Source organism: Ciconia boyciana, chromosome 7 (genome assembly GCF_034638445.1).
Source record: "Ciconia boyciana chromosome 7, ASM3463844v1, whole genome shotgun sequence".
Classification (NCBI taxonomy): Eukaryota; Metazoa; Chordata; class Aves; order Ciconiiformes; family Ciconiidae; genus Ciconia; species Ciconia boyciana.
In genome coordinates this window covers 60,605,634-60,625,555 of record NC_132940.1, presented here as the reverse complement: position 1 = coordinate 60,625,555, position 19,922 = coordinate 60,605,634, and the positions used below count along the sequence as shown (strand labels likewise).

At 37.0% G+C, this 19,922-nt stretch overlaps 1 protein-coding gene across 9 annotated transcripts in view; it reads left to right on the top strand.

The window, feature by feature from the left end:
- Window positions 1-19,922, top strand: part of NLGN1 (neuroligin 1) — a 315,178-nt gene that overhangs the window by 171,125 nt on the left and 124,131 nt on the right. The gene's annotated exons all lie outside the window — the stretch shown is intronic.

Here is a 19,922-nt window from a genome sequence, read left to right as displayed (position 1 = left end):
AACCTTATGGATGTTCTCGTCCCACCTGTGAAAGGACCGCATGAGGGAGCTGAACCTTGAAGAAAATATTTTGGACAAATGCGTGGTGTCTCCTTGGTTAAATTGAGTAATTTTACCCTGCTTGACTCAAATGACAGGCAGTCTGTTGAAAGAACAGGGGGCGTCAGTGTTTCCCTACATCCTGTAGAGTTAGCATTGCTGTAGTGTGTTGCATTAAATCCTTTCCTGATACCTTCATGGCTTATTTAGTCTGTGTTCAGGTAAATGATGCACATAGTGTATCAAGCTATATCTGGAAATAGTAAAGAAAATCCTTGTCTTCCATATACCTAAATTAATAACATACAGGATTCAGTATATATCAAATCATTACTGCCTTTTTTGACATGAACTATAAGTAAATACTACATAGTTGCATACCATATAACTCCTTAATTATTTAAGAAGCTGCCTTGGCTAAAAACTTTAAGTACATCTAATTAAATGTTGTGAGACAAAGCGATTTTATTCTCGGTTTTAAAAAAAAAGGAAATAAAGACATATAAAGGATTCATTATGGACAATATTTCAGTAAAACATCTGTTACTGTATCTATTCTATTATTTTAAAAATAATTGACAGAGAAGGAGGAATATGAAGACCTTTAAAAAAAAAAGGGGGGGGAACCCCAAACCAACTTGATATAGGTAATATCAAGTGGTAATTCCACTGTATTGGTAATGAAAGTGCAATCATAAACATCCTATCGTAATGGTGGACCTTGACTTCTTTCAAACATCATGTAAGTTGGGCGAGTCTCCACTGAACTCAAAGGACACACAGTAATGTCACCATGAAGAGAATCAAGTTCAGTTTCTATTTAAAACTCGTTTACTGTTTTGCTGCCTGAGCTGTAGCAAGGGAAGGGCACGAGGTCTGCCAAGTGGGGGCAGATACAACAAATCCCTGATGGCAGCTTTTGCTATTTTTGCTATTGCTGTTGCCACTGCCCAGGCAGGGGCCTCATGTCTGCAGTAGCTCTCGCAAGAAGCATGGAAGGGGTAGGAGGAAGGCCTGAGGCAGTGGAGTAGCAGCTCCTGGTGGGGATTAGCAAAATATCTTTCTTGAGATCTGATGGCAGCCAGCTCTGAAGTGTCATACAGCAACTTTGTGCATTGATGTGTTATGCTTCCTATTCCAGAACAGTACCTACATATTGGAAATGAACTTTATTTTTTGTAAAGTTTCTCTATGTTTTTTTTTCTTCTGTTTTAATCTTGTAGTGTTCTGTGAAAACTAACATTGCTAAATACGCACCCTGCAAACCTTTGCAAAACAAGCTTCTGTAACTTCAAATGTTATGCATGATATACCAAATTCTCTCTCTCTCTCTCTCTCTCTCTGTGTATGTCTCCCTCAAAAAAATAAAGGGGTCAAGGGGGAACCCATGAGGATACATGCACTGAGGCATACCGAGAATTACAGATGTGGTATTTGGAATCCTTAATTATTAGTCTATGCTCAAAATTACTGTGTCAGTTTCTACTGTCCTTTGGAAATTTGATGCTATCACTTCAAAATAAAGAGTCACAGATGTTGAAATTATTAGAATAAATTAATTCAAGTAGCAGCCATCATCTCTCCTGTCTCTCAAAAAGAGAGTATTACTAACTTGTGAAGTTGTCTTTTGGTCATTGATTTGTTTACCTGCAGACCTGCCATTGTAGCTTACTTGTTGATTGTAGCATTCTAGCTAAAGTTTCTAAATTGCCATTCTCGGCTGAAGATGTATCACAGGATTGAACAAATGACCTTTACGGTGTAATAACATCCTTTAGCCATCAGGAATTAGTGTGTTGCATCTATCATCCCTGCAGGCCTTAAGGTATGTGCCTAGTTCTGTAGTGCCATTCCTGTAATAATGTTACAGCTTTGAGAGAGACACTTCTCTCTTCAGTGCAGTTATCACTGAAATTGGTACTCTTGTTCCAGCATTGTTATTACCATCATGTGTTATGTAGGTGATAGAATAACAAAATGTATTTTTGAACTAGCTATATCTTTATTGACCTTATTTTTACTTTTTTTTTTTCACTGAAGTTCTTATTTAGCCTAATTGTTACCCTGTGAATAATCTTTTGTTTAGATAAAGCAAGAAAGCTAAAGGCTTGAGAACTTAGTCTGAGGCTTTGCACAAATAATTAAAACATTATATAAAACTGCTATATCTAGTAGGATATTTTGGTACTCTAGAAACTTAACTCTCAATTGGAAAGAGAAATATGTACTTACTGGTTCAAAGGACAATTAGGTGCTTTTAATAATCCACTTGCAAAACTTCACATGCTGTAGCTAATAAAAAGGAATTTACTTTTCCGAGCAGTTGTAAATGAACGACAAGGCTTTTATCTGCAGCAATTTACAATGTATACAGTAATAGAAAATAATGATTCACAATGAGAACTTCAAAGTGTCTGATTTAGGCTTCTAATTTTCAAGGCGAGAGGATTTAGCATTCACAAATGAAGATGTTAGTTCGTGTAGACTGATCTTGTAAGTTCATTAAGGTACACAAGCCCTAGGATGATATTGGCAAGCCTTGTGATTGTCAGGTGTTCCTTAATAAAGGTGTGATGTTGGCAAGGAATACTGAAATGAATGTTGCCAGAAGTCATTACTTGTGCCTCACCTGGGAAAGCACTGTTAAAATGGGGAGTAATTTTGTGGGGGCAGTGACAGAACGCTAGAAGCTCTGACTGTAATTGGAAGAGAAACTAGAAATGTTGCATCAGTGTTTGTCATAAATGACCAGCTGAAACAAATTTGAATGTGCTGATCCAGACCATTCTGGCATGTTAGTTCAGATCATAACAGCACATCCTCTGTGTGTTAAGAACAGCACAAAAGGATGAGGTAACACTTCTGAAGACACAGACTGTTGCTGGGCTTTGTGAAGAAGCATGGTAAAAATGTCTCATCCTACAGTGTATAAAATAAGAAGAATTGCTCTTCCGGTACTTGCAGGGTGCCCATCTCATCGTCTTCAGGGTGAAAGCCATGTGGGTAGGCCAACCATGCCCTTACCCTCATGTTGTTTTCCCCCATCAGTTACACAGCCCTATTTATAAGAATTGTTAAGTATAATTGTCGTCTTTGCAGTAGCTGTGCCCACTCACTGCTTCTGCACTCCTGGGTGTGCTGTAGGAGGTGTTATATCTCTAGCTAAGTAGGTTTTTAAAACTCACTCACTGCCTCTTGGAGATCCCTGTTGTACTAGTTACCTCCGTTTCTATCCCCATAGCTAGCTTGCTAGAGTCTGGATTTAAATCAAAACTTGTGCAATGTTTTGATGAGTTTACATCAAATTTCATAGCCCAAGAGTTGCATATCATACAATTTGAGGACCTGCTTTTCTGAAAGGGTACGAGTCAGTTCTTTCACTTCACAGTGAAATTTTTTTTCAATAATTTATGTAATCTTTGAGCCTGAAGGAAGAGAAAGACTAAGAATAAAGTACACCTATGGATTCATCACACAGCCTGAACAGTCAAAAGCAGTCAGAAACATCAAAGGACAGTCTTATTTACAACTAAAGCTAATTTCAGGACAGTTAGAGTGCTGGTGACATTATTGGTATGTTTACTTGAATCTGAAATGTAGATGTGACTTAGTTTGAGGACATACTATGCGTGAATGTGTGGTCATCAAGAGCATTGTGATTTGCATTCAAGTGAAAGGAAAACCGAACAAAGAAAGAGTGAGTCACCTTAAAACCAGGGGAAAATGATAGTGGAAAAACGTGGATAAATATCTGTATCAATAGACAGAAGTGAGAGAGAGGGTATATATTATGCTTTTATTTCCATAAGAGAATAAGAACACAATTCTAAAACTGGACCAGCCATTAGAAGGGATCGGACACTCATTTGGCTAAAGGAAGACTGAACTTAATGCTCTGTGGCTTCTTATAAAAGTGCAAACCATTGTGTTTTGCTTAATATTGCTCCACTCATGTTTTGTTAGGAAACCAGATGTAGGGAAAAAAGGCCACGTGCTTCCCAGTGACTTTAGAAATGTTACTTCATGGCAGTCTTCTGGCAAGTGCCTGCTAAAGTTATTAAACCCCGGCATCAAAAAATGAGGTTTACCTGCAGTCAGTTCCGCCCCTGCGTTTGTTCAGTCCCTCGTGTGGACTGGCCGTCTGCCGTTGCCACTCGGGAGGGCTCCAGGGCCCTGAATAAACAACTTGACCAGAATATGCTGCATTTGCAGCTCCCTTTCATTTCTAATGTCGCAGTTCATCAGTGTGAAAACCTGTAGCTGTTGCAGCTATTGAATGTGTAGCTCTTACAGCCATTCTCTGTAAAATGGTTTGGTACATCTGTAAAATAAACAGAAAAATATACACTGATAACTAGAAATCTTTTAAAAGTCTGGGCAAAAAGCAATGCAGGACTTAGTTTTGATTATATGAAATTTTATTTGAGGGGATACATCTCAGATGTAATGCCTAATATAAATCTAATGTTTGTGTTCATAAGGAAATACTAATTAACAAGGTGGGATAACTCTACATCTCTTTTCTTCCTTTGAATATCAGGAGAATGAAACAAAGTAGCTCTTAATATGTTCTCATCCAATTACATTTATCTCTCTGGCTAAAATTATTCATTGATCACTAATCACTGGTAGTTGTTTACACACAATAGTGCTCACATGTAGCATGCAGCATATTGAGGATTATCGTTACAATAGGAGCTAATCAATGAAAACCACTCATGACTCTCTTAATGAAGTGATGGTGAAAGGTTTTTCTTTTGTTTACTGCAGCAATAGATTTGTCAAAATAGACATAGCTGTTCATAGCCAGCAGGAAAATGGTTTTCAGCATTAGATCGCAGACGCCATTTTTCTCTTTCTCTATAATAATATTAAAGTTGAAAAACGATTATTCCGGTCCCCCTTTACTAAACAAGCTATTACAAAGCAAGTGAAGGATTTCTGCACCTTCAATTTTCCACCTAATAATAGTAAAATATATCCATTGTTGCCTTGACAATATTAATGCAATTTTTTTCCCCCCAATGCCTAAAGCAACGAGTCTCACCATTTTCTTTGCCAGCTTGAAACAAATTGTGGCTTTAGATTTTTAATATTAAAGACAGGGTTTTTTACTGGTTTTCACTGTGATTAGTTAATTCACAGCCTTGATATTCACCAGTAGACTAGACATAGAAGTTAACTAAATCTTCACAATAGCCTTTGGATTGTTCTTGATGATACCAGTATTTTGCACGGAGACATATCTGTTAACTCTAGAACTCCGAGATACCTTAAAGTATTAGGCATTTAGGCAGAGTTAATGTCATTGGCCTACATTTTTTCTAGTTTATCATGCCATGTTTCTGCCATTAAAGCTTCAGACACACTGGCTCTGGTATTTTTGGAGGTGCTGTGTTCTCAAAGCTTTGCTGATTTATTAGAGAACAGTGAATTCAGCACCCCTAAAAATAGATGAGTAAAGTTTTGACTTTGGAGCATGTTCATTTTTGCAATTGGAAATGGGATGCAGAACTAGCCCTTCCCGGGCATGTGCTCTGAATGTCAGGCTACAGCCATAGGCTCACTCCGTTTTGTCTCCAAACAGTGGGAAATCTAAGATGGAATGGTCTTCACTAGAAGATCCTTTAGATAATTCTTTTTAATTACTTATGCTGAAAATATTCCAAATGCAAAAAGAAGCTAAAACTTCTTAGATTATGCAGATTCAAAGAGACTTTGGGGACATCCATTAATATTTGCATGTTGGATAGGTTGGTTTGCTGCTTCAATTATCTGGAGCTTGATCACTGTGTGTAATCATAATTTGTTCATAAAACTACCCAGGCCTGTCAGCACAGTGCCTGAAATTAAGCTGCTTCTGCTTGTGCAGAGCTTATGAAAAATTGAATGGCAGTTCATTTTCACAAAACATGACAAACATAAAAGAAATTATGAATTAATTTTAAACCCTGCTTAGCAGAGTCTTATCAATTTGATGGAGCCCTTTGTCTTACAGAAGTCTGGCATCAGAGCTGATATGCTTAATTAGTATCAGGCATCTCAAAATGTCTGTGACTGACAGGTTAGATCATTTGGTGTCCTCCCCCAACCTCCCCATGAATTGCAGTTTGAAATATAACAGTTTTAGTTAGGGAAGCTGACTAACATAACTTTCACACCTTTACATCAAATTAAACACATGCAAATGGGATTGCTATTGCAGATGAAGCAAAGACTGGCACAACCCTTGAAATCAAAGATAAATAAAATCACATTTGCTGCTGTGGAGTCTCTTTAGATCTGAGATTACAGTGTTCTGGTCTGGGAATATACCTCTGATTTGAATGTGAACATAGTATGTTTTCATTTAGCACTTGGAAAAATTAACCCATCTGGCACAAGCAATCAAGAGCTTCAGATAGGTTACTAGACATATCCAATAAGCACTTTGGAAGGTGTACAAATTAAAGAATGTTTCTTTTATTCAAGAATTCTGCCTGGATGTGAAGGGTGCCTGGTATCAGTAGGATTTGAAAGTGGTAGGTGCCTCATACAGTTAATCTCCAAATAATTTTTTTCTAGAAGTATACTGAGGTAGGGGTGTCATTAGTGTGAAAAATAAGGATTTGAGTCTCAAGCTTTAGTTAAAAGGTATTAATAGATATTGTCTGTCTCATAGAGAAAATGGGGGGGGAGGTAGCATAATGCTACTTAAGGGTGTTAGAGATAATTGTCTAGATAATCCTTTTCTCTCATTGAAGTGAAGCCTTGTAATTAATTGCACTGATTTCCTCAAGGTAATTCCTGGACTGTGATGATGTAACAGGAGCATGACTTGACCTATAGAATTATAGAATAAGTTTAAAATCTTTAAATGTGTCCTGTCCCTGCATATTTTTAGCAACATCTAGAGAAAAAGGTAGGTATTCAGAAAATATGGCATAAAGTTACGCTCACGGAAGCTCTTGCTCACAGCTATTAAAGATGTTTAGTTGAATTTGGACTGTAAAATCTTCTGTAGATCCAAGTTTAGTTTAAATCTAACCATGTGGCAATCAAACTACACTTGAGTTTTGGATGCATATTCTTGCCTGGTATTGCTCAGATAATCACAATGATGCTGAACTTTCGGTCTTTGATATGTTATGAATCTTTCAATAAAGACAGTCCAATTCTTTGTCAATATCTTCTGGACTTTCAGCAGGGTTTAGCTATGCCTCACGTTGTTTGCTCCTACTGGCAGGTTTCCCATTGGAGTTACTGGGATAACTTGCTGAGGAAGGAGGACAAGTTTAGGCCTATTTCATGTATTTCTTTTTTATGTGCAAAGAGAGGGAGAAAGAATGAAATTGCCCTGAAGTATCTGAAAGGAGAAATAAGGTAATCTTTTTTTTTTTTTTCCCCTCAGCTCTGCAAGCCTGATTTTTTTTTTCTTATCTTTTTTTTTTCCCCCCTTTTCATTTCTCTTTTCCAAGAGTCTCCTAGCTCTGAGAGTCTCTCAGATCAACTTATGTTCAGATTGCAGTGGTATAAATGGTTATAGTTTATACACCTGCAATGAAAGTCAGGACTTTGAACAGACAGTATAATAGTTATGATCATGCTGAGGATTACATTGAGGAGATACCTCATAAGTTGTTCTACTGTCCTGAGCTTTTCATAATTCGTTCTGTGACTTTCATAGTGTACTACTACTGTGTGTATTTTGGATATTCCAGTTGCACCTACTGTGGTCTTCACCTTCTCGCCAGGGCAATAACATACCTTGGATAAGTGACTTCTCTGTATTCCAGGTTGCTCTTTTATCTTCCTTGTAGGCACTTCATATCTGTTTTGTCCATTCTGGGGTGCATCTAGGTTTCCTTCTGCTCTTAAAGTGAAAATACTGTAAACTGGAAGAGTGCAACGTATTTCAGGAAACCTGGATTCTCTCAGCAGAAGGATATTTTTATGCTGGTAGCTGTGCTCTCCCTGGAGGAACCTCAGCTTAACTCTAAACTCCGTTGTCACTGCTAGTCTTCATTTCTCATAATTTCTAGAATTACTGTACTGTAAAAGTCATTTCTGAAATATCATTACAGATTAAGACAAAGCTTTTTCTTTTTCTATTACATAGCTGAGAGCACTTTGGTATGTCTAAGAAACATGTTAGTGTCAGGGGAAAAGTGTTTTTTACTTACCTTACATTTCAAATTTAATAGCTACTAAATTTATTTACTCATTATGTAGCTACCAGCATAAAAAGCCTATCAAATATGTATCATTAGTAATGAGCATACTGCCTCTTTTTTTTTTAATGCAATGACAAGAAATGCAGCTGATGAGGCACAACTAGGCAAATCAGTAGAAAGTGCAAGTTCAGTCCATGTGCTCGGTGTTAAAAACTGAGTCACTCCTTCCTCATCTCAGGCCTTTGATTTCTAAGGTCAGTGTAGGGAAGGGTCCTGCAGGTGTTCTTGTGCTCTGAATCTTTGAAAGTTTGCTACTCTGCATTTTTAGGGTTTTTTATTTGCCTTTATACATTAAAACCTGCTAGGATCATATGGTAGCACAGACATTTTATTTCTCTCAGGCATATGGAATAAAGAAGTTGAAGTTTTCACACATATCATTATGAAACATTTGTTACATTCTCAAGGGCATTATGGAAGCTTCATACCTGCTTACAGAAGCTCACCCATCTGAACTCAGTGGGGATGGTTCCTTTTTTGGCAGGAAAAGATTGGATTTGACTATATTTGCAGGTTGCCTTGATTCTCTAGAAATGCTCTGCTAAAAGTGGTTTGTTTTTCGGTAAATCTTTGCGGTAAATTACATGCTTCAGAGTAGTGGTGGGCACTCTAATATGGTCAGTCTGATGTTTATTATGATTTTGTATGATCTTGAGAGGCATGTGATTAAAGGGATGATTTTGAAGTGTCACGCTGCAGCTTTGTTAATGTACTTCGCAATTTTCAAGTGGTGCTAGCGTAGGAGTCGTGGAGTGGTTCTTTATACCCCTAGTACAGTAAACCTCTAATGAGTAGTCCTTTTCCATCTACCTAGTGGTATATGCAGTTCAAGCTTTTAAGGGAGAACAGAGAACTTGATGCAAGCTTAATGTCCAGCTAAGAAAACTGGGGTCTTCAGTGCTGCCTTGAGTTCCCTTTCTGCCTTTTAGCACTCTTGGACGTTAGCCAGAAGATGTGATAAACTAAACTTTCCCTCAGATTATTTACTTTGATTTCTGAGTCTTGCGCCTATTAAGTGAGCTTAAGTTATACTCCTAGAAATGTCTGCTAGTCTTGGCCTCAGCGGGAACATTTTCTTCCAATCTCTAAACAGTCAATTTGTCCTGAAAATGGAGCTTCTGTACTAAACAACAGGGAGTAGAAGAGGGCAGGACAATTGCACGGAGCAAGAGACTTGAAGCACCTGGCAAATATTTGGCTATGCAGTTCTTCCCACAGGAATGTAATCAGCTCCCTTCTCCCACCATCTGGAAGACAGAGAATTTTTGCCAGCAGAGGAACTTGCTCTGCAGTCCCCATCCTGACTGCCTTCTGTTCTTTCCTCCACAAAGAGCATTTTCTCCCTTTCTGACTTCACAGGCTGATCCAGAATCCCACGTGAGAAAGTAAATGGAGTTGGGAGTATTGTGGGATGGATATTCCTCGATTTTGTCCAAAAAAACACAGAAAGAAATTACATTCTGCTGAAGCTTTTTCCAGTTTGAGAGCATTAAATGTGCTGACCTGTGGAAAATAATTGTCGATATTGGCTTTGAAATGAAGCTGTGCTTTTTGTTATTCCAAATCATATTTGAACAGCTTCCAAATGATTTGGTAGAATTTCACAGATACAGCTGAAACAGAATGTGGTACAGTAGCTTGGGGTTTATTTTGCTTTGTTTGCCCATCACCCCTTACCCAGAATTTCCCTGCAATAGAAATTGTTGTTCCATTTGAAACCATGCTTGCTAGCGTGTCAAAGACATGAGTCTTTTGTGTAATGAAGGCATTAGTGATCTGCATTAATGCATCTTTAAATCTACCGATCTCTTGTTGCCAGTGATCAGAAACGTGCCTTGATTCTTAGTTCAAAGGGTTGATTAGAAGCATTACTCCTGCAGCATTAGTTTTGAGACTTCCTTGTTGCATGTAGTAAGTGTTTTACTTTTTTTGATTTTATTTTTTAACATATTAAAGATATGAAAGTAAATGATCATTTCTAGTTGTTTATGTTGGAGTATTTTAAACATACTTAAACTTTTTACCATCTGTCCCTTAGGTTAGGTGGGCTCTTTATGTAACTAGCAGATTCTCATTATTGTTTTCTAACAGTAGTCACGCAAGTGTGTTGCAAGGACATTTAAATGCACACCCCCAGGTTAAGTGCGATGTAGGTGCAGTGTTGCAGGATCTGTTTATGACTGCAAGAGAACTCTTCTCTTCTGCTTACACGACTGGAAACTGGAAAAGGCCATAAAGATGTTAAACATTCTCATGGTTTAGCCTGGAGCCTCTCTGAAATGGGTGGTCACAGTTACCTTTTACCACCCAAGCTGGTTAAGTGAATGCCAGGGGATATAGGGTGGAGACCATGAAAGCTTCTAGTGATGATGCTGTGAATGATAATGTCAGCGTTAATGTTACAGCAACCCTGTTAGAAGTCAAGAGCAAGCCCCCCCTTACTACTCATAGTAAGTTAAACAAGGTATGAAAGATGTGATACACTGTAGCAAACAAAGGAAAAAAATGCAGTTATTTAACAGCATTTAATTAAAGTGTTTCCCAGAATAATAATGCCTGCATCTTTAATGATCATGAAAACTTTCCTTTGCTTGTTCTTCATTTTGAACATCAGTTCTCACTTACAGAATTTTCATATATAGGACTGAGTATATGTGATCAGCAACAACTGCTCAAATGCACAAAGTTGATGTTAAAATGTGAATATTGCAAAAAAAACCCCCAACTTTTACTCCAGAGCAAAGCTTGATTGAAGCAATGTGATTTGAACTTGTCCTTTTATCCATAAACAATGGACTTTAAAATGGAAGGACAACTTTATGAATTGTTAAGAGCAAGAAATATTCAAAGATTCAAATTGCAAATAAAGTGTTATTTAAAACAGTTAATCAGATGTTGGTTCTGGGAATTTTTGTTTCTAGTCTTCATTCTTATATTGCTTTGATGGGCTAGTTTGTTCTTAGAGAAGATTATTCGTTTTTCAGAGTAGTAGTGAAGAACTGAATCATTTGTGTTTGAGCATCTACCAAAGAAATGCTGGGCAAGTCACTCACTATCTTCTTATTTGTAATACTTCCACTTCATAGGGAGGATAGAGGTGGACCTCTGAGAGGGGACTGGAAATCAGATGAAAGAATAAGACCAACAGATGCTCAAATTGTCAAGCCTGAACTGGCTAAATCTTGAAAGTGTAATACTGACATCCCAAAGTCACCACAGTCTGCCAGAGATGTTGCTGGTTTAGGTGGCCATTTGTCTTGCACAAAGAGAAAATAGAGGGGAACTGAAGGCAGTTTTAGTTAACTTATTATTCTGTAGTTTGAGACAGTTCAAGTAAGTATCCAAGTCACAACGTCCTGAAGTTCTTTCTCATCAGTTCTGAACATAGTTTTTATAAATCAAGTCTTCCTGTGCATGTTATTTTGGTTTGGTGTGCTATTTTTAACCTCCCTTGCTGCAATAATGTCTAAGTGATGAAACCGAGACATGTTTGAGTACTCTGTGGGATGCAAGGCATAAGCGCCTCAGCCCTTCATTACTGCTGAGACCAGTTTTACAATCGCCATCCTGAAAAACAAATAGACAACATTCTTTTGAACTTGCTTCCCTCCTACGAGTTGCTCAACACCTCATTTAAACTACATATCATGTCCCCTGGTTCATCTCTCCTTACAAAATAGGAAAGGAAAATTACTGCAGAATTGGTAAGAGCCCAGCTGGCTGCTGATGATGCAGAGGGGGCACTGCTCGCCTGTCTTCCCCCAGTCATGCCTACCCTCCTGCTGCAAAACATCACACTGGTGAATTGTCTGGTTTCAATGGCATTCTTGAAAACTGGATTCAGATAATCAGAAATAGAAACTGAAGTAGCAATTATGTTTAAACTAGTCTTTTTTTAATTTTATTTTTTAAAAACAACCGAGTAAAAAAATTTTGCTAGTAAAGTGACACTGGTGAAGCAGTGATGATCAGGCTTTGCCTGATGCAAAGCCTTTAAAATGCTTACTTTTATTAAAAAAAAAATTTGAGGAACTGTCCTTCCAAAAGGACTTGTTAGATATATATCTTAATTATATGGTAAAAATGTTAGATGCAAAAATAATAACTTTCACTAAGTCATAATCTTAAGTAACCAGTGGACCATGGATAGATTGCTTGGAATTAAACTTCTAGCTTCCTTCTTAGTTTTGAAAAACTTTGACTGGCATATTTCAGAATTTACATGTTTGTCTTCATTGAAATAACTGTGTCAGAAAATTTTTTAAGGAAGTTTCTGATGCAGAAATATGAAGCACAGCAACAAGTGTGGGGGGAAGTAACAGAAATTGCCACAGTGGATTTGAAAGACTGCATGGTAGGTTTAGAATTGGCAGAGGCAATAGCATTAATTATGTTTTGCATTACTGCATCAATTACCTGGTTCACTGTGCCATTGAAGAAAGGGATCTAATAAATTCCATCTCTTGCTGTTGAAGGATATTAGCCGTCCGTTTACTGAGAGGTTTTAATTTGCAGAGATATGAGATGATGTTTGACCCAAGTGCTTGTTGAATGCAAACCAATGACAAATATGTATGTATATGTAGCTGCAATATTTAAGAATCTTTTCAGGAAAAAACCTTCAACAAAATCATTTGATGCCTATAGTTTGATTTGTTTGATATAAGAAATCTACATGCATATTCTAAAGTTTACAGAGCAATTAAGATTTTCTTTTTTTCTCTGCCTCTTGGATTCAGGTTGAGACAGGAAATACAAAGAGTGCACTTTAAGATATAAATGTAGTGGCTGCTATGTGTCCTTTTAAAAATGAAGTGAAATTGGTAAACAGATGAGGTTGCTTTCAAAGAAGACTAAAGATTAGTTATTTGAATTTATTGTAACCTGTTGTTATTACAATCATTTATGAGATAAGGGACAAATTTTTATTGAAAGATACTAATGCACTGAAATTCTGTAGGAATTTGCAGCTCCATGTTAAGAGCAAAATGTGTGTTGAAGAATGGTGCACAGTGAGCCTGCTTGGCACTTATCTGGGAAATGCAGTTATTAGTGTTTCTGGGTGCTACTGGAATGGAAATATAAAAACCTGAGCTGACCCCATAGCCTGAGCCATCCAACATAATATATGCAAGGATGTTACAATTTTTTGGTCTTTTTACTTGAGTAAAAATTTTAATTATAAATCAGAGAAAATATAAATATTGCTAAAATAACTTTCTGTATTCCAATCAGTCCCAAGAACGATCACCAAGGAATTTGATTAAAAGAGTCAGAGCTGTGCTAACGGCAGTTTGCTCCAGTGTGGTAGAGCCTTCATTAAAATTCCAATTAAAAATCACCAAGAGGAAGGCTGCTGTTTGTGCTACTTGTCCTGGAAGCCACAGGCATCTGTGTCCAGTGGAAAGGTTTTTTTGCTTGTTAATTGTATTCACATTTTGTAGCACTAGTGTCTAGAAAGGTATAGAAGCAGGATTAGGGCTTGGGGGCTTCTGGATAAATTGTTGGTTTCTGTAATGGTGTTTGGACTATGTATATACAAGAATGGGTTAGTGTATTTAACAGGAATTTATGTCCTTTCATATGTGAAAGGATTAAAATAACAATAAACCGTGTATGTCAGTGACCACTTACGTGTATTTGAATTGTTTGTAAAGGATATTCTCACTTTAAATGACCCTATAAACATTAATGAAACCAGGCTGTATTTTCTTGAGATTCTTGCAAAGTTAATATTTGAAGAAGTTGTGTGTGAGGTATTGCAATGGAGAAGCAATGTGACTGTAATTTTTAAAAGGTGTAAATATTGTATAAGATTTGCAGGCAGTGGATACCGTTAACAAATGCGTGTCCATGGGTGGCTGGAGATAAGTGTATGAGAGGCGAGTTGGAGGAAAAACTCTGATCCTAAGAAATACTGTCAGGCATTTTTTTCTAATTTGGTGTCCTCGAAGCTAAAGGGATTAGGAATAAGATTGCAGGCTTTCAGGATTTGCTTATCAGAATATTTATATGATATTAATAATAAGGAATATTAAACTTGTAACTCATGGTTTATATTTAATGAAGATGCAACATTTCATATGGGAACGCAAATTGTTTTCTAGCACCACTCAGGAAGATGCATCTAGCTTAAGATCAGGAATATAATAGCTTCTTCCCCATTTGTTTTCACACAAACCCACTTGTCTGTAGTAGTCCTGAATGGCCCCATATTTGCTGGTCCCAAGACTGGATAAGATTGCCAATACAACTGATTTTCTGAAAGGAAATGCTGATATTTTGGCAACTACCTACCTCCCAATATCCAGCATGGGTTGCGTATCACTGGGTCACCTCATAAACAGCGTAAGACCAGGCAGTATATTCAGGTGATGTTACACAAGCTTTTGCACAGGTCATGGGGCTCTGGACCTTTGACTCTGCCACTTTTTGGTGATTCCCATAACACGTGCTGTGACAGAAGATACAAAGCTGTGCTCTCTGGACAGTTGCACTGGCTGGGCATGCTGCCATGCATGCTCTTGACCTACGCACATCACCTCCTCGGGGACATAACTGCTCCACTTCCACGAGTCAAGGGGAGCCTGCAGCTGGGGAAGGGTGCTGCATGGACACTGGTGATGTTATTTCTAATCATTGCTGTGACTAAGTGCCCAAATCCCTTGATGGCTTTAATGAAGTTTACGGCAGTTACTTAACATTATACACAGTGCTTGCTGTAGGTGGCAACAGTAAGATTTGCTGAATTCACAGGTTTATGAAGTGTAGCACTAAAACAGCTTAAGGCTTCATCAGTTCTAGTTCTGCCATTAAGCGTTGCCACAATCTGCAAAATGAATATGGATGACATCTGAGAAGGTTATGCTAATTAGTTTAGTTGAAGTCATTCCATGGCTCAGATTGCGTAAATTAATATTTTTAACTCTAATTTTAATGGGAGGAACAATTGAAAGCAACTCTAAAACCAGAGCATCATAAAAAGATATTGCTAGCCTGTAAATGTGGCACTATATGGTGATGATGATAATAACCAGTGTCTGACATGTTATTCTAAATATCTCTTTATTGAAAGATATGCAGGGTAAATTAAACATATAACTTTCAGGTTTTAGTTTCTCATATGTATTTGCTGCACTACTGTACAAGTAAAAGGTAGTAATTCATACATATAGTACAAGAATTTGAATGTTATGAACTTAGAATTTTTAGAAATTAAATTTTGTCTTTTTAACTTTGAAATTGGGTCTTTTAGAATGATAGATGCAAAACCAATTAATTATTTCAAGGGGTTTTTTTCTATTTCAGTATAGGTGATCTTCTCAGTTGAGATAGTCTCTGTCTGCATGATTAAAAGTACCATGCATATCTTTGCTTTTGAGATATTTATATACTCTGCTTTTTCCACAGTATCATGTGGAAACCCCACGTTAACTTTGTTTTCTCCACAGAGAAGCTATTCTTCCTTTCGTCTAATGCTATGCTCATGTATATTTCTAAGAGGTATTTTGGACTTCCCAGCCAACTCTTATACAGTATCTGGGGAAAACCCCATAAACTCCCCACCCTCCCCACCCCCCCAAAGCGCCTTAATCACTGAAATTGCTAAGAATATTGCTAAAGAAAGAAAAACACGTATCGTTCTAGGTATAGCTTAAAATTTTGGAGCCACACTGTGACAGTGTGCAACATCTATAGATTATGAAATTACAGTAAGAAGTTATGATGCTGAAAAGAATTTAAATGTAGGAATGGAACAAATAGAATTAGGTTAAATTGAAATTTCTAGTTATTTTGTTTTATGCCTCATTATTTCACTCATCATAACATCAAGAGACCTAAACATGCATCAAGAACCCACTGTTACAAAGAGTCTAAGACAGCATGTGTGCCAGGATATATTTGAATATCTTTGAAGATATGATTCTAGGATATTTAGACATCCCTCTGCATTATTTATGAGTGATGGCAGTAATGATGGAACGACTGAAGTTTCATGTAAGATTGTGGAAAAACACTGTTAAACTTAAGATGAATTAGTTGGCCAATTTGTGCTACATCGTCATCGCTGAATTGCTCCCTAAAGCAGTTCCATTAAAGCTGGTTCAGGTATGTCAGCCACATGCCCTTGTAGATTCACAGAAAGAAGAGATTTCAAGTAGAATCTGAAATTTTGTTCAGACAAAATTTCATTTGTATATGAGATTATCCAAAGATAACCATAAAAATGATTGAGGATATAACCCTGAGGAGCTGCACAGAGAGGCCTCCAAAGAGCCACTGAAGGAGGGATCAGACTGGCAGGAGGATAACCATGGCAGAACAGACTAAACGAAGCAAAGGACTTTATGAAGTCATTATTGTATTTTAGAAGTTCATTGTTGTTGAATCACTGTAGCAGCTACGGTAAAAACACATAGGTAACACTACTGACTGGGAGTTTAGCAAGTAAATCTGTGTAATCCTCTGAGGACTTCTGTACTACATTGCCGCTTGCTGAGCCACTTACACTTTCATACATGTTTTGTAGATAAAGATACGTAAGAACTAGTGAGTTCACAGAGAACTCTTAAATAGAATTTCAACCTTTGGCAAGCTGTCCCAACCAGGGCTGTACTGTAGCTTTAAACCTTGAACACTTGGTATGAATTATTGTACAAGCATAGTTTAAAGAATTTATTGGATGGAACCTTTCAGAAGCAGCCTAATGAAAGAAGGCTTTAGCTATCTAAAACAATGTGATAGCCCCATGTGAACTTTGATTTTATTTTTTTTTTTATCTCTGGTTTTTGACATGTTTCACCCTGGCTTAAACCATTGTTTTAAGGGCAGTGACTGTAAGTATATGTCTTTTCTGTGCTAATGTTTGTGAGGGTGAATGTCTGTTAGGTTAACAGACATGACTTGTATGGTCTGTCACAGAAATGTTTATCTCTGTAAAAGGCAACCTGGTAGGATTTTTTTGAAAAAAAAAAAAAAAAAAAATTGTCCATTTTTCTTTATGATTTGGTAAATGGCTTGCTTGTATTGAGTTTCTAATTAAGCTTGGTTTTATATTGGGATGTTTATTTCGCAGGGAGATTATTTCCAGTAATGCATCTCAGATAAACAGGCGACAGCAAACCACAGACAAATCCATCACTAATTCTGGCATTATCAATCACTTTTTAAGCTAATGCACAAAATCTCCAAAGACAAACGTTTAACTCTGTTCAATGTGTTACTGTATGTCAACTGTTGATAGATAGGTTTTTTAATGATTTTGGATGTGTCATGCTCCACTTAGAATTCTCTAGCGTTTCCATTGATAAATACTGAGGCATAACTGTCATTTGCATGAATGGAAGCTGTAATTATAAATGTACTTATGGCCTGTGTTGAAGTCATGAATGTAAAGAGGGATGTTTGCTAATGTAGAAATATAAATAACAGTTATAAATGTTCAGTCTTTAGCATGGAAATTGTATTTCAGACCATTTAAGATGCATTTTGTTTTTTAAATAATAGTATTAGGAGGCTGAATTTTTAATATTTACTATGTTGCAATTAAATTGTTGATCATATAAATAAGTTTGGCAAGAGCAGTGTACCCATTTATCAAACATGAGAAACAAGTGTGAGAATTGGCTTGGCAAATTTAAGATTTAAAGCATAATGAAGACTAGCACCATTGGAGAGGAGCCTGCACCTCCTTAGGGCTGTATCCTCAGTCACCTTTTTTATGATTATCTTTGGATAAACTCATATAGTTTAGGAAAGATACTGTTGTCCTCAAAACATGAAGTAACTTTTGAGCTAATCAAAGGTTGCAGTTTGCTTCCCACCGGAAATTAAAAAAACTCAAAAAAAAACCCCAATCCACACTTCATTGTGAAATTAAATTTTCTAAACTTTACCTGCCTAATTTAGATAATTTTGCAATTAAAATGATCCTAAAAGCCAGTGACCATTGCTTTGTGATCTTCTTAGCACTTGGGTCTCCTACCTATGGGACTGGACACAGTGAAAGCCGTGGCTGAGGTAGAAATCCTCTTGTCAGGGATGAGCAGCCAGCTGAAAGGCTCTCAGCTTTCCATTTCTGTGGTGGGGTGTCTCTGATATGTTTGGAGACTTGCAACCCACTAAATACTTGGCCTTCAGAAATGGAACTTGAGTGCTTTCATGTAAATTAGGATATGTTCCAGATAGAGATGATCCGAGTATAAAAATAAACTAATGTGCAATAATAAAAGCACCAAGCAAAATCATAAGTTGGCAAGAAGGCACTCAATTTCCATTCAGTTTATATTCACTTGGATAAGAAATACTTAAATCTGTATCAGCCACCAAATACATAGGCAGTTGAATGACTGTAGGAGATGGTGAGATGCTGTGAGATGTCTTAATTTGCAGCCTGCCCAAATGAACAGCTGTACTGTGGTGCTTTCCCAAATGAAAGTACGGAGGTGTATCAGCCGCTTGTTTTGCTGGCATTATTCAAGGGATTTACTAGACTGGAGCAGCCCTTTAGCTAGCCCAGAGGCTTCTGAAATACCCCGAGGCCATATAGATTTGACAAGAGCATCTCTTTCTTAGTTGATGGAGAAGTAGGAGTGCCTGATGGTTCTGGTCATGATCCAGAAAGATACTATGAACTAAGATATTTCAAAAAAAATTTTGCAATCCAAGTTACACGTCTTCCCTCTTAAACACCTTGTTAATGTCCTTCCGCTGAAGAACACAGAGGTCATTCCAATATAATTTCTAATTAATGCTATCAAGATGAGACAATTTTCCAATGAGAAATACATTTCTTGAGTTAAATTTGATGAAATGAACAAAATAGTGATGCTATTTGAATATTCATTTTTATTTTTTAGTATTGATTCATATTATCCTGCTTTATATCAACAGTGCTTTGCAAGTACTATGAGTTTGTCATCTGTGCAGTCGTAGATGCATTTAACAGGCTCCGTTTTAAAGTGTACCTGCTTTGATTTCTGTGATGTTCATGATGTAGATTAACTGTAATGAAATTGGTTAAGTGAATAGGATCTATTTTATAGCCAGAATTGTGTACTTTGTATTCTGTATACTAAAGTTGGCACTGTGGGTAAGTTATTGTAATAAAAACCAATAACTAAAAAAGGGGGGTTTTGCCTCAGCTAAATACTGTAAACAAAGGTCATGTAAAAATGTATTGTTTAACTATGCTTCATATTGTCAGCATTGGGATTAATAATCTTCAGTTTTTATAATGCTGCTAAAACATATTTTAACAAAAATTATGTCTAGGCATTCCTTAAAGTAAGTTAAAAATAAACAGTCTGTTTACTGTCCTATGACAGCTACAACTTAGTTTCCACTCCTGTGTTCAATACAGGCTTCTTAATTTTTCAAAATTTTTTTTAATGACAGCCAATGTTGTTTATAATTGCTTCAAATACAGGGTGCAGAACTTGTTCATATTTTTGCTGAGATTGTCTTACACAACCAAAATTACAGCAGTAATTTAGGATGTGTTTATTAACTATAAATTTATCTTTGGTGCCTAGACTCTTTGGATTAAATATGCTATTCATAAACAAAAGAGATTCAGGGTCATTTTAACTAGGGGCAAGGAACTTTATTACTGAACTACAAAGTACTGCCTGAATCCTATTTGCAGTTCCTTGCAAACTTCTCCTGAGA